This window comes from Dipodomys merriami, unplaced genomic scaffold (assembly GCF_024711535.1).
Source record: "Dipodomys merriami isolate MVZ:Mamm:240054 unplaced genomic scaffold, mDipMer1.0.p SCAF_583, whole genome shotgun sequence".
Taxonomy (NCBI): Eukaryota; Metazoa; Chordata; class Mammalia; order Rodentia; family Heteromyidae; genus Dipodomys; species Dipodomys merriami.
Genome location: NW_027206161.1, coordinates 430,142 through 445,490, shown reverse-complemented (window position 1 = coordinate 445,490; position 15,349 = coordinate 430,142).

Genomic DNA, 15,349 nt, shown 5'->3' with positions numbered 1-15,349 from the left:
ACTATACATGTAATCAGCAGCATGGGGGTTATTTAGTAGTGATTCGACCAGATGAGTGAAAGTCCTTTGTTTCTGAAGCCCTGTTAATTTTGTCATATCACCTAACATTTTGGATTTAACATCCACTTACCAGAGACACCATGTGCCGTTTTTTTTCTTTGCACTTGGGTTACGTCGCTCCATATGATTAATTCTAACTCCATCCATTACCCTGCAAATGCCATTATTTTGTCATTTCTTATGGTTACATAATATTCCATTGTGTATATATACCACAATTTTTGGATCCATTCATTTGTGTTGGGACATCTGAGTTGTTTTCATATCCTGGCTACTGTGAACAGTGCTGCAATAAACATGGAGTTGTATGTGTCCTTGTATACTGGTTCCTGTTGTTCAGGATAGATGCCTAGAAGTGGTATGACTGAGTCATAAGGTAGGTCAATATTTAGCTTTCTGAGGACCCTCCAGACTGCTTTCCAAAGTGGTTGTATAAGTGTACATTCCCACAAGCAGTGCAATAGTGTTCCTCTTTCTCCACATCCCCTCCAGCATTTGTCATTTCGCTGACATGCAGATGGTGGCCATTCTGACTGGGTAAAGTGGTATCTCAGGGTTGTCTTTATTTGCATTTCCTTCACCACCAGGGATGATGAACATTTCCTCATGTGTTTCTTTGCCATTTTTATCTCTTCTTCTGAGAAGTCTGTCTTTAATTCCTTTGCCCATGTAGTAATTGGTTTGTTGGGTGGGGGAAGGATTTGTTTCTTGAGTTCCAGGTATATACTTGATATTAACCCCTTGTTTGATATACTGCTGTAAATATTTTCCCCAATTAGTTGGTTGTCTTTCTAGCTTGGTTACTATAGCTTTAGCTGTGCAAAAACTTTTTATTTTAAGGTAATCCCATTTGTCGAGTCTCTCTCCAAATTATTGTGACCCTAGGACTTTGTTCAGGAAGTTCCTTCCTGTGCCTATAAGTTCAAGTGTCTCTCCTACTCTGTCCTGCAATAGTTTCAGAGATTCAGGTTTGATGTTAAGGTCTTTAACCCATTTTGAGTTGATGTTGGTGCATGGTGATAGGTGGGGTCCAGTTTGAGTCTTCTGCATGTGGCCGCCCAGTTTTCACAGCACCAGTGGTTGAAGAGGCTGTGTTTCCTCCACTGTATGTCTATGGCTCCTTTGTCAAATATCACCTGACTGGAGGTATGTAGTTTTATTTCTGGATCTACTATTCTATTCCATTGGCCTTTTGGTCTGGTTTTGTCCCAGTACCATGCTGTCTTTGTTATTGGCTCCACAGTAGAGTTTGAAGTTTGGCATTGAGATCCCTCCCACGTTGTTTATTTTCCCTAGAATTGTTATGGATATTCTAGTCTTTTGTTGTTCCATATGAATTTTTGGACTGTTTTCCGTATTTCAGAAATGTACGTCATTGGGATTTTAATAGGAATTGCATTGGGTTTGTATATTAATTTTGGCAGTATTGCCATTTTCAGTAAATTAAGTCTGCCTATCCAAGAGCATGGAAGGCCTTTCTATTTTCTAGTGTCTTCTGTAATTTCTTTCTTTAACTTTTTATAGTTTTCATTAAATAGTTCTTTTACATCTTTGCTTAGGTTAATCCCAAAATATTTTATTTTGGGGGATGTTACAGTGAATGGGGTTGCTTCCTTTGTTTCCCTCTCTGCTTGTACTTTGTCAGTGCACAGGAAGGAGACTGATTTTAGTGGGTTGATTTTGTATCCTGCTACCTTGCCGAAGTGATTTATAATTTCTAAGAGTTTGGGGAAGGAGTTTTTGGAATTCTGAAGCTATAGTATCATGTCATCTGCAAAAAAGGATAGTTTAACTTCTTCTTTGCCTATACAGATCCCTTTAATGTCTTTTTCTTGCCTTATTGCCCTGGCTAAGGGGTTTGAGGAATATATTGAAGAGGAGTGGAGACAGTGGGCATCCTTGCCTTGTTCCTGATTTTAGGAGACTTGGTTGTAGTTTTTCCCCATTAAGTATAATATTGGATATTGGTCTGTCGTATAGTTTTTATTGTTTTAAGAAATGTTCCTTCTATTCCTATTTTCTCCAGAGCTTTTTACAGGAATGAATGTCATATTTTATCAAAAGCCTTTTCTGCATCTGTGGATATAATCAAGTGATTCTTAACCTTGGCTCTGTTGATGTGCTGGATAACACTTATTGATTTACGTATGTTAAAACTTCCCTGCATCTCTGGAATGAAACCTACCTGGTCGTAGTGTATGATTATTTTTATGTGTTTTTGGATTCTGTTAGCTAGAATTTTGTTCAGAATCTTTGTGTCTGTGTTCATCAAGGTAATTGGTCTGTAATTCTCTTTTTTGGTTGGGTCTTTTCCTGGTGTGGGGATGAGCGTGATATTGGCATCATCGAATGAGTTTGGGATAGCTCCCTCATTCGCTGTTTCTCTGAAGAGCTTGAGGAGTATGGGTATTAGTCCTTTTTTAAAGGTCTTATAGAATTCTGTTGTGAATCCACCTGGTCCTGGGCTTTTCCTTGTTGGAAGACATCTTATTGCTTCCTGTATCTCCTTGTAAGATATTGGCTTACTTATTTCCTTCTTTGCTCAGTTTGGGCAACTTGTATTTCCCTAGAAATGCATCCATTTCTGCCAGGTTTTCTTTCTTTTTTGAGTATAACTTTTGAAAATAGTTCTTTATAATTGTTTGGATATCTTGGGTTCTTGTTGTGATTTTTCCTGTGGCATTCCTAATCCTATTAATTTGGGTTTCCTTCCTTCTTTTCTTAATTAATCTTGCCAGTGGTCTGTCCATGTGATTTTTTTCAAAGAACCAGCTTTTTGTTTTATTAATTTTACCTATGATTTTCCTATTTTCTATTTCATTAACTTCCGCTCTTAGTTTGACTACCGGGCTCCATCTAGTAACTTTAGGTTCCATTTTTTCATGTTTTTCTAGCTGTTTTAATTGCAACACGAGATTATTTACTTTGTCTGTCTCTATTTTCTTGATGTGGACACTGAGGGCAATAAATTTACCCCCTCAGGACTACTTTTGTTGTGTTCCACAAGTTTCTTTGTGATGTGTCTTCATTTTCATTGAATTGTAGGAACTTTTTAAGTTATTCTTTTATTTCTTCTGTTATCCAGGTGTTGGTTAGAAGTGTGCTGTTCAATTTCCATGTATTTGAGTAATTTCTGTGGTTTGCTTTGTTAATGAGATCTAGCTTGATTCCACTGTGGTCAGATAGGATACAGGGGATTATGTCAATCCCTTCTATTTGTTTAAGTTCCTTGCATGAACTATGTTATGGTCTATCTTGGAGAAAGTTCCATGAGCTGCTGAGAAGAATGTTTACTGTATTGTTTTAGCGTGAAAAACTCGGTAGATGTCAGTTAGTTCCTCTAGAAGTATGGCCTCACTTAATTCGATAGCTTCTTTGACAATCCTCTGGTTGGTAGACCTATCCTTTGCTGAGAGTGAGGTGCTGAAGTCTCCTAGTATTATCGTATTGGGATCTATTTTAGTCTGTAAGTTTGAGAGCATTTGCTTAACATATTTGGGTGCTCCAATGTTTGGGTAATATACTTTGGTAATGGTAATATCCTCCTCTTGGATTGTTCCCTGTATTAATATGTTGTCCGTCCTTGTCTTTTTGTATTGATTTTAATGAAAAGTTTATTTGTCCGACATCAGGATCGCTACCTCTGCTTTCTTACTGGGGGCATTTGATAAGTAGATCCTTTCCCAGCACTTCACTCTGAGTTTGTTTGTATGTTTGGCTGACAAGTGGGTCTCCTGAAGGCAACAGATGGATAGGGCATGTTTTCTGATCCAATCTGCAGTTCTTTATCTTTTGATTGGTGAATTAAGACCGTTAATATTAAGAGATAGTATAGAGACATCCATTGTGGTCCCTATCATTCCCTGTTTTCCTAAGTTTTTCTTCTTTCCTTTCCTCCTGTGCTTGCTCAGTTGGACTTCTATTAATGCCTGTCTTGTTCAGGTGCCCATTCCTGGTTGCTTTCTTCAGGTTGTGTTCCCCCTCTTAGCATTTCTGGTAATGCTGTCTTAATATTTATGTATTCATTTAGTTTTTCTTTAGTATTAAAAATTTCAGTTCTCCATCGAATGTGAATGCTAGCTTTGCTAAGTATATCAGTCTGAGTTGGCAGTTATTGGTTCTAAGGGCCCGTATGGTACTTTCCCAGGCTTTTCTTGCATTCAATGTCTGTGTGGAAATATTTTTTCCCGTTGTAGTATAACTCCATTTTTGCTGCATGCAAGATTGTTTCCTTATTATTCAGATGTATCATTTTTACCAAAATGTGCCTAGAAGTGTTTCTCCTGGAATCTTGCTTGTTAGGTGTTCTATATGCTGTTATGTAAGTAAGAGGATCTTTTTTAAGATGGGGGAAAATTTCACTGATAACCTTGTTGAATATGTGCTGCATTCCCTTGCCTTGATATTCTTCACCTTCCTCCACTCCAATTATATGAAGGTTAAGTTTCTTGGCAGTATCCGATTTCTCTTGGATTTCCCTTTGGCATAATTTACATGATTTTTCCATATCTGTGATTTTTAGGTCCAGTTGTTGCATTCTGTATTTGACATTCTACATTCCATTTCGTTCACTGTGTTAACTATGGCTTCCATTGTGGTTTGCATGGAAGAAATGGACTCATTTATGGATTCGATGTTGGTTCTCAAAGTACTAATTTCATCTCTTAGTGAGGTGTGTGCTGCCTCTATTTTTGTACTAATTTCACCTATTAGTGAGGTGTGTACTGCCTTTATTTTTGCATGCACATCCTGTTTGATAGACGGCATCTCTTTTGATATTTCATCCCTGTGTTCTTTGAATTTCTGGTCTATTTCTCACTTTAATTCTTGAGTCATTGCCTCCAGCATCTCTTGGATGTAGCTTTTGTCTTCCATTCCTGCTTTGCTCCTACTCAGGCTCTTCCCTGGGTGGCTGCTAGCTTTTGGGTGTGGCTTGCTATCCTGGGTGTTGATAAACCTTGTAATTTTTCTCTGCAATTTTCGTATAGGGATTCAGGGATTATTGGAGACTAATCTGAAATTTTATTTTGGTCAATAGGTGTCTATCTTTGCTTGGCTTCTGTTTCTGTGCTGGTAGAGAGAGTCTGTACCTGGTCTTGATTCTGTTGGGAGCTGAGCTGGTGGTCTGACCCACATCGGGTTCTCGCCTCTCTGCTGTAGATCACTGTCAGTTCCCACCTTTAGACGGGTTGAGCAGCCTAGATTACTCCTGTTTACTCCTAGAGGTGCTCTTGGCGAGATCTAATGTGCTGGATGTACTATTTCAGTTGCTGGAGTCTGTTATGGGCTCCTGATGTTTGTTTGTTTGTTTGTTTGTTTTGACAATTGTGGGTCTGAACTCTGGTCCTGGGCACTGTTACTTAGCTATTCAGCTCACGGCTGGAGCCCTACCTTTGAGCCACAGCCCCACTTCTAGCTCTTTCGGCTTATGTTGTGCTGAGGAATCAGATCCAGGGCATCAAGCACACAAGAAAATCTCTCTATCGCTAAGCCACTTTACCAGCCTGAGCTCCTGCTGGCAACCTGAGTTGTCAAATTCCTGGCCCAGGATATATGGGTCAGGTTCTGACCGGGCATGGGCTTCTTGTTCTGTTGCCCTGGAAACCCAGATCTTTTGCTGTCACAAGCATGTTTCCTAGGGGGTGCAGTTCCCTGTTTTCCCCCCTCTGATGAGGCATATGCTCAGCTTCTGACTTCAGTTGGGAGGTGTTGGCTGTGTTTCTCAAGCACTAAGTCCCAAGGCCTGGTCCTGGTCCCCTGGTTGGGGCACGCCAGTTAGACCTCTGCTGCTGTGCATCCCACCTGGGTTACACAATCTGGAGTATACAGTTCAAGTTTCCTCCACTGTTGGTTGTTGTGACCCAGCGGCACTGTTCTTAGCTTGGGTGTTTAAGCTCCCTTCCAGGGGCAATCTTGCTCCAGCCTGGAGGGCTGGGTGGACCCAACAGGCTGGTGGAGCTCTCGAACAGTTCCCAGTTGTAGTGGGTCCGGTAGTCCGGGTGTTGGGGTGGGGGTTTGGGTCAGGGTCTGGGAGTTTCCACCAGCTCTGACCTCTCTTGAGGGCTATACTGTCCCCTGCAGGATATTCACCATGGCACTAGTTGTTGTTTTTGTGTGATGTAGGTTGCGGGTTGCTGCTCTAATCAGAGTTCAGTTGAGGTGGTTGTAGGCTGGGCTGGGCGGTGGTGGCTCTGCATTTTTTCTCCTCTGTCTCTGCCTTTGTTGATGTTCAGGCCAGTGCTGCAGGATGAGCCTCCAATTTCCAGCTGAGGGGTGGCGGAGGGATCTCCATGCAGGTTCTGAGCACTTGGGTTTGTCTCTGTGCTCTCCTAATGAGCACCAGTACCTTGCAAGTCTTCTGCTCTAGTGTGGGCAACCCTTGTAGTGCTGGGCTTCCCACCGAGTGGCTTAGGTGGCATGGAGCCACTCTGCCAGGACAGTGAGAGGAGGGGGTGGGATCTTTGTGCAGGCTCCCAGCTCGGAGGTTTCTCTGTACATCATGATCAGCGTGTCCTACACTGGTACCTCAGGATTCTTCTGAGTGGGAGATATGAAGATGACCCCCTGTGTCTCAAGGGACTCCAGCAGCCCCCGCCGGGCTGGGGTGGCCGTGGCTTGGTGTATTGCCCTGTAGATAGTAAAGGTTGGGGTAGGGCTCTTCGTGCTTCTGTGTCCTGAAATTCTTCCTTTTCATTCTTTCTTTTTTGTTTTCTTTTCCCCCATCTTCTGTTTTTCTGTGGGTATTTGTCTTTTTGCTGTTGTTGGTCTCTTGGGGAATTAAGCATTGGAAATCAAACTCTCTTTTTGGTTGGAGAGAGCTGTGGCATTTTCCTACTGCTCTGTTGCCATCTGGGTCCCCCTTCTTGCTATGGTTTTAAAAGTATTTATAATGTATTATGTGATTTTGTGTTTCTTTGGTATGTTCTTCCTCCATGGTATAACCCCTATTTTCACTTCATTGATTCTGGTGCCCTGCACCTTGTATATAGATTTTTCTAATTTGGGGAGGGGAAGGGAAAAAAATGTTTAAATAAGGATACAGGTTGGCTCATTGTAACAATGAGATGTACAAGACAGTATGTTGACAAAGAACTTTACAACTTTGTGCATGGGGGAGGGGAGGCAAGAGTTAGATAGGTGGAGAGGGAAGGGTTGGTGGGGAAAAATAAAGGAGGGGTTAACCATACTTGATAGGAAATGTAGTTATTGCCGTACTCATGTAACTGTAACCCCTCTATACAGTATCTTTACAATAAAAATATACTAATAAGAGGAAAACAATAAATGTAAGTGGCTAACTTATTCAGACGGCTGAGATCTGAGGATCATTGTTTAAAACCAGCTCAGGCAGGAAAGAGAGAGACTCTTATCTCCAACAGAAAACTAAAAATCTGGAAGATGTGACTCAAGTGGGAAGGTGCTAAACTTGAGTCAACCAAAAAAGGGGATGGGGACAGAGGAAAGCATTTAGGACCTAACTTCAAACCCAACGACCACCACACATATACACAAGCAAATTTAACTAACAATTCATGTATACATCATGTGAACTGCCTAATTGGAAATGTGCATAAGAATTTAAAAAACATTTCTATTTTGAAGACATATATAATTTGTGGAGGGAAAAACAAATTATTTAAAGAGGGATAGGAGCAGGGGAGGAAGATGAGGGAGATGGGAAGGGATGGTAAGGAGAAACAAAAGAGGAGGCAAAAATGCTTGATAAGAAATTTACTCATTAGCTTACCTATGTAATTTTAAACACAGTGTACGGCATTTTCACAATAAAAATTCATTTTAATAAGATTTTTATTGTAAAAATACTGTACAGAGGGGTTACAGTTACATGAGCAAGGTACTGAATACATTTATTATCAAGTATTGTTGCCTCCTCCCTTGTTTGTCCCCTACCATCACTTTCCACCCACCTCCAAACTATACTCCCACTCCCCCCCCCACTTAAATTGTCAAGTTCATTTTTCAACATAATGTCTTGTACATCTCATTGTTACATGGGTCAAACTGTATCCCTACTTAAGGATTTTGTTTATTCCCTTCCTCTCCCCAAATTAGAGAAGTGTATATACAAGATGCAGGTCACTGACATCAAATAGTGAAAATAGGGGTTATACCATAGGGGAAGTACATACAAAGAAGCAAAACAAAAATCACATGGTACATTATAAATACATTAGAAACAATAGCAAACCCCCCCCACACACACACCCGTGTCCCTATCTTGAGGTTCATTTCACTTAATACGTCTTATGTGGCTATAAGGAATACATTTTTAAAAAAGAAAGAAATTAACACTTTATTTTATATTTGCAGAATCCATTATTATTTGGGAACATGTCATAGTGTTTGAAAACTAAGCAAATAAAGGTTGATCACAATATACATATACCTCCTTCAACTGCACACTTGTCATTTTCCCTGGGATTTTAAGAACCAGATAATGTGGTTTTCATCCTAATGCAAACCAAATGACCTCACTAGTCACAAACACATCAAGATAACAAACAAGTAATGTGTAAGAACTGTTTATTTTTAAATCCTTGCAGAATGGTCTAATTTTCGATTTCAGTGTAATTTCCCTTTCAGTACAATATGTAATTGGGAATTACAGAATTCCAACCTGTAAATCTCTCTCTCTCTCTCTCTCTCTCTCTCTCTCTCTCTCTCTCTCTCTCTCTCTCTCTCTCTCTCTCTCTCTCTCTCTCTCTCTCTCTCTCTCTCCCTCTCTTTTTCTGTCTCTCTCATCTCTCTCTCATTCTCTCTCTCACTCTCTCTCTATCTGTATTTATGATTGTTCCCATTAATATTAAAGCATTAATTATTTATATAGTTTTGTTTTGTAAGGTAAACTTGGTTATATAAGAGATCCAAATGAATTTTGTTATTTTTTTGATTAACAAGGACTTCAATTTTGGAAAAATATTTGGTACATTACATATATTTATACCCAAGTAACTACTGCTGCTTACAAGTATTCTGTAGTTTTCCCCAACATTTTCAATCATGGTTAGAAATTGTACATAGTTGCCTAGCACCAGTGGGTCACGCCTATAATCATAGCTACTGATGAGGCTGAGATCTAAACATTCTGGTCCAAAACGAGCCCATGCAGGAAAGTCCATGAGACTCTTATCTACAAATAACCACCTGAAATCCAGAAGTAGCACTGTGACTCAAGTGGTAGTGCACCAGGCTTCAGCTGAATTGCTGAGGACAGCACCTAGGCCCAGAGTTCAAGCCCAGACCAAAAAAACCAAGCACAAAAACAAAAACTTTTTTAACATGGTCAAAACACAGATAAAAATTCTGGGAATATATTGGCTGGCATATTTCATTCTTACTTAAGCAAAAGTTCTTTGTGGTTGGATTTAGAAACTCTATTAGAAGATCATTTTTGCCATAGCCTCATTCTGGTTCAAGTTAAAGTGTGTGGCCAAAAAAGGAGGTTTTGTGGTCAAGTTATGAAAATTTGTCTTAAATCATCACTGTAACTGAACACTGATCTCTGTTGTGAAGTTCTTCACATCACTCGATAAAGTAATCTAAGATGACACTGACATTCACTTACAGCCTTTCAACAAATCTAAGCAGTCAGACTGAGCATGGTGGATATTGCTAATATGGGTTGTAGCATGCGAGATGCAAAAGGAGGAACCTGAAGGGAGGCTTCAGACCACAGCAACTCAATTGCGTTGAACTCATGGCCCTGATGAATTCATGTTGAAGACCTAACCACTAAGTTTCCAAGGTTATGCTGTAAGACAATCCCTCTTATCATGTTCTACCAATATATTTGTTTCTAGACTATAACTGTATCTAACTAGAATAATCAAAACCTAAAAATCTGAAACATTCCAATATACTGGAATAAACATTTCTTTCCATCCTACACTCAGATATAGGGAGAATTCAAAAAGATGTTCTTGGGCTGGGTTATAGGTCAGTGAGTGTACTTGCCTAGCTAATGAAATATCCGGGGTTCAATCCTCATTAATACAAAAGAAGAATAAAAATCAGATAGGAGGAAAAGCCCAGAAAGTGGAAAGTAATTCAAGTAAAACTCCTGAAACAAGGACAGACTCCCCTGGTATCTGTCAGGAAAAAGTAGAAGAAGAAAGGCCACCCCCTCCACCTGCCATAGCTACCAAGTGTGTTAGAACTAGACCAATCAAACCTCAGGCAATCAAAACTGAAGAAACAAAACCATAAAGGCTGTGGTTTGCTGCAGGATATTGAGGGAGGGGAAGCGAGAATTGGGAAAAGGAAGATTGGTAATGCCACCAGCCACATAGGTAAAATGGTCAGTGACATGTTGTGTAGAACTTGGAGAGATGCATATGGGAAACAGGAGGAATTACATTGACATACAGTTGCTGTACCAGTTAAAACGATCCTTTGCAAGCTAACACCTCAGTTGATGGACATATATCGTCAGCCAGAATGTATATAGAAATATGCACATATTTCTCAAATGCACACAACTCAGATCCAAAAGTAGGAAGAAAGTAATACTACAGAAGATAAAAAGTTCAAACTGAACCATGTGTTGGTCCCAGCTAATACATAAGGTGGCTCAGTGGTAGAGTGCTTGCCTTGCATGCATGAGGCCCTGGGTTCGATTCCTCAGCACCACATAAGCAAAAAGAAAAAAAGCCAGAAGTGGCGCTGTAGCTGAAGTGGTAGAGTGCTAGCCCTGAGCTGAAGAGCTGAGGGACAGTGCCCAGGCCCAGAGTTCAGGTCCCACGACCGGACCCAAAAAAAAGAAAAGGATGCTAATACTTTACCTCCCTTCCTTTCATTCTTTTTTTATATATTTATGATGATTATGGCTTGGAAGTGACCTAAATATAACTGGTGCTGGGTAGAGGAGCCTTAATTTTTATTTTGGAAGCTTGATATTTTTATAACATGGTAATTGGATGGAACACAATCAAAAACCATAGTAACTGATCTCCCCTTCCTGGATGAATAAGCAAATGATTAAATATTAATGACAGCATCCTTGAACATATCCAAATGTACACTGCCTGGTCGCATTGGCATCTCCTTCTATGGAGCTCTCACCATTCAAACACAATAGATTTGGTAAAATATTGTTAGGTTGAGTCTTACTTGCCTTCATTCAGTCATCTTTGTATGTATCCAGTGGTTGTGGGATAAGTTTTTTGCTTTGTTGTTTGTTTGTTTTTCCTTTCCTGCTCCTGCACTTCCATTTTCAGATGATTTATTGATGACGTTCAGTAAGAGACAGAGTATTAAAACTGTCCCACTGATGGAAGGAAATATTCGTGTGAATGCACATACACAAGCACAAAACCCTTAATCCTCCTTTTGGTTCTTTCAGGGGAGGAACCAAAGGTCCCCTTCCCTCTTGGTGGGCTCCCACTTGTCTTGAAAGGAGGCATCTGGCCATGATACCTGCACCTGGGCGGACAGGGACCAAGAAGATGTTCTAGGAGGTGAAGAACAATAGGCCCTTGGACAGGGAATGTTTGTAGCACTTAGAAGCTGTGTTCAAGCCCCAGTACTGAAAGAAGAAAGAAAAGGAAGGGGGAAAATGTGGAAAAAAGAAGGAACTATTGTTTGAGTGCATTTATATATTATCTATACCTCATGGATAACCGTGATATGAATCTGTTACCCTAGATGAGGCCCATTCTAACCACCCATCTTCACAATAAACCTCTTCTCCAGTGCCAGAGTGTTTTGCCACTGCCAGGTGAATAGTTAGATGGAGTTCCTTTCCTGTAGTCAGGTTGTGGGAAATGGTAACTCTAACCGACTGGGATTACCCATGACATAGCAGAGATGAGCATAGCACACAGCACATGGAGAGAGCCATACTGGACAGTCCTGTTTCCAGTTTAGGGGGCCCAACCCCTCTTCTTGCTCCTCTTTCCATTCTGCTAGGTTCCTGTCTCATACCTCTCCCCATCATCCCACCTCCCGCCTCCATCCACTGGCCCATGGTCACCCCATGTTTCCCCCAACCCACCACCATTCTATGAGCCCTACTTCCCCTTTGTGGACCAGACAACTTATTGAAGCCAGATATCCACTCAGGGCCGCATCCAGTCTCCTGATCCACCCTTCTCACTGCCACAACTTTTACCTCCACTCCCACCTTCCTGGCCCCACCCCTTCGAGACACCACCCCTTCTGGCCTCACTGCTTTCCCCTAACTGCCTGGTCCAGCCCCTCCCTTGGGAACATATGCTTAGGATGGGGAATGTGCACATTCCCAGCACTCACTACCCAATGCTAGGTGCCACAATATTCTGAACATAAACTATGGCTGCCACAGAGAAGGAAGTCCCAGGTCATAATCTGCCCATCCTCCCTGCCTGGCTAAGGCCTGGACAGCCTCAGGGCTCTCTGGTTTACCTGAGTTTGCTGGCAGTTGCAGGACTGGATATGAAGATCTTGCCTCCATCTCCTCAACCGGTGTTGCATCTTCCTGAGGGATCTTCAGCTTCAACACCTAGATCTCCATCTTTCTACTCAGTGTGGGCCCAGCTACAGACAATATCCCATGATGACCCTGATTTGAGGTAAAGGAGCCCCCTCTCCTAAACCCCTCTCTCCTAAACCCCTCTCTTTCCAGTTTCTTCTATGCTTCCCTGTGGGAGCCTCCCATCTCAGGCCATTTTCAACTGAAGTGGGCCATCTCCTCTTCCTGGAACCCAATATCCCCTGCCAGGCTCCCCTTTCCCACCAACATCTGGCCCACCACAATCCCTTGCTCCTCATCACACGGGACACCCATACCCCATTCCCTGGCCCTGTAGTGACCCTCGAACTTTCATTGGGTTAGGGATGTGTGGACCCAGCTGCCAGAGACAACCCTAGAGGACCCAGTTCCAATGTAATAGTTCCCCACTCCCACCAGTCTCCTCCTCCCCACACCTGTTGGTCTAAACCTCACCCTAAACCCGGCTCCACCCCTCTCAGTGTAGGAAAATTCATGGGTGAGAGGATGTAGCTCCTCCATAGAAGGAAGATAGGAGCTTAGAGTTCAACCCCATCCCCTTCTGGTTAGCCCCCAGTAGTCACGGTTGCTATGAAGCAACTGCTGCGCCTCCAGCAGTTGGAGCTGATGAAGATGCCACCTCTCCCAACTGGTGCTGCATCTGTTAGAGGGACGTGGTTCCCCAGGCCCTCTTTGGCTTCACCAGCCAGCTGATCTCCACTTTCAAGGTCACTGTGGAATCAACTGCTGGAGCAATCAGCAAAGACCCAGAGTCAATGTAAGTGAGTGCCACCTCTCACTCCCCTCCATTACCCTTTTCTCCATTCTCTCCTCTGTTCCTCAACAGGAGCCATCCCTGGGACATGGCTCTTAAATATTAAGTGGGCTGAACCTGTCTTCTTCTTCTCCTTTCTATTGCCAAGTTGTCCACCTGTGTCCTTCTTCCTCACTAAACCTCTGCTATCCCCACCCACACCCCATATTTCCCCTTCCCACAATCAATTGTTTCCTCTGCCCACCCCAAACCATGCTTCCTCACTCCAGTTGCTTCCTTAACCTTTGCTTTCCTCACTCCATCCTCCATCCCTTGCTTCCTCTGCCACCCATTCCCATCCTTCCCCCATTCCTTCCCCTGCTGAGTGAGAGGATGTGCATGGCATGCACATATGAAGATGATGCAATTGGACTGAACCAAGGCAAAATAATCATTGGAGAAAGAAAGCAGGGGTTCAGAGTCTTTCCTGTCTACCATTCCACTTTGTAACATGCTTGTTGTTCAGTTCCACTGCATCTGCTGGTACTGGAGCTAATATTGCTGACTCTTCAATGTCAACATGGGGGACCTCCACTTTCCTCGTGAGTGTGGGCCCATCTCCAGGAGCCATCCCTGGACAGCCATGAATTTAGGTAAGTGGGGCGTAACTCCTCCCAGCTGATCCCCTTTCCCTGACCACCTTCAACCCCATTCACCTTAGTCTCCAGTGTCCCACTCTCTCTTCTCCTCCCTGTTGACTTCCTGGTTCAACCCCTCCTGTGAGAACATGTTCAGGAGAGGGAATGTGTGTGTGTGTGTGTGTGTGTGTGTGTGTGTGTGTGTGTGTGTGTGTGTGTGTGTTTGTGTCCACACACAACACACATAAGTGGTGCCAAACTGGTCTGAACCCAGTTGTGGTGGTTGCAGACTCAGAGATATATTCATATTAATATTACTGAGATTTGCATTACAATATAAGCAATATAGGTATTTTAAGGAATTGGTCATTCAATGCCCTAGATTCCTAATGAATGAAGAATGGGGTTTGCCCTGCCTCCCCTCCCAGCAAGGGTTGTAGAGCTTCAGGATTACTTGTTTTCTCTATGTTCACTAGCATTTATGGGGCTTGAGGTGCAGCCCTTGCCTCCTTCTTTCAACAGGTTTTATGCCTGCCACAGCAGCTGGGGAAGCCTGAGTGATCTTCAGCTATACCACATGACCTTCCTGCTAAGTGTGGGCCCAGCTGTTGGAGCCATCCTCAGAGGACATCACGAGGTAAGTGAGACCCCTGTTCTTCATTCCTTGCTTTTCCATTTTCAACTCTGACCCCTGAGGCAGCCATTCCAGGACAGCCCTATTTTGAGATAATTTGGTCCCACCACTACTTCCCAGGTTCTATACCATCTGCCACTCCTCCCTTCCAACAAGTTGAGCTGAACATATGCTATAGCAGGTGCCAGAGAAAGAAGGTTGAGGATGAGAGCTGCCCCATCTCCTCTCTTGGCTATGGCCTGTTTAGCTGGGGGTCCCGGGGGGGTTGTGTATTCAGAATATGTTCCTGGCTGCTTCAGGCGAATTCACAGTACCCTGAATACAGTATCCTCAAACTTGACATTCAAGTCAAACTCTATGAATTTATGATACTATTCCAAATTACTAAAATTTATTGGATCTAGAAACCAAAAAATCCAACTTGTTATTTTAGTAGCAATTGACATCATGAAAGTAGAATATTGATCAGGAATAGAGGTAAGAAAACAAGACAATGTGGGAAAATGTAGAATACTGGATGTGCGTTAGAGATACAAAAATCATATCCTAGCCAGGAGCTGGTGGCTCACGCCAGTAATCCTAGCTACTCAGGAGGCTGAGATCTGAGGATTGCGGTTCAAAGCCAGCCCGGGCAGGAGAGACCGTGAGACTCCTATCTCCAATAAACCACCAGAAAACCGGAAGTGGCGCTGTAGCTCAAGTGGTAGAGCGCTCGCCTTGAGCTGAAGAGCTGAGGGACTGCGCCCAAGCCCAGAGTTCAAGCCCCACGACTGACA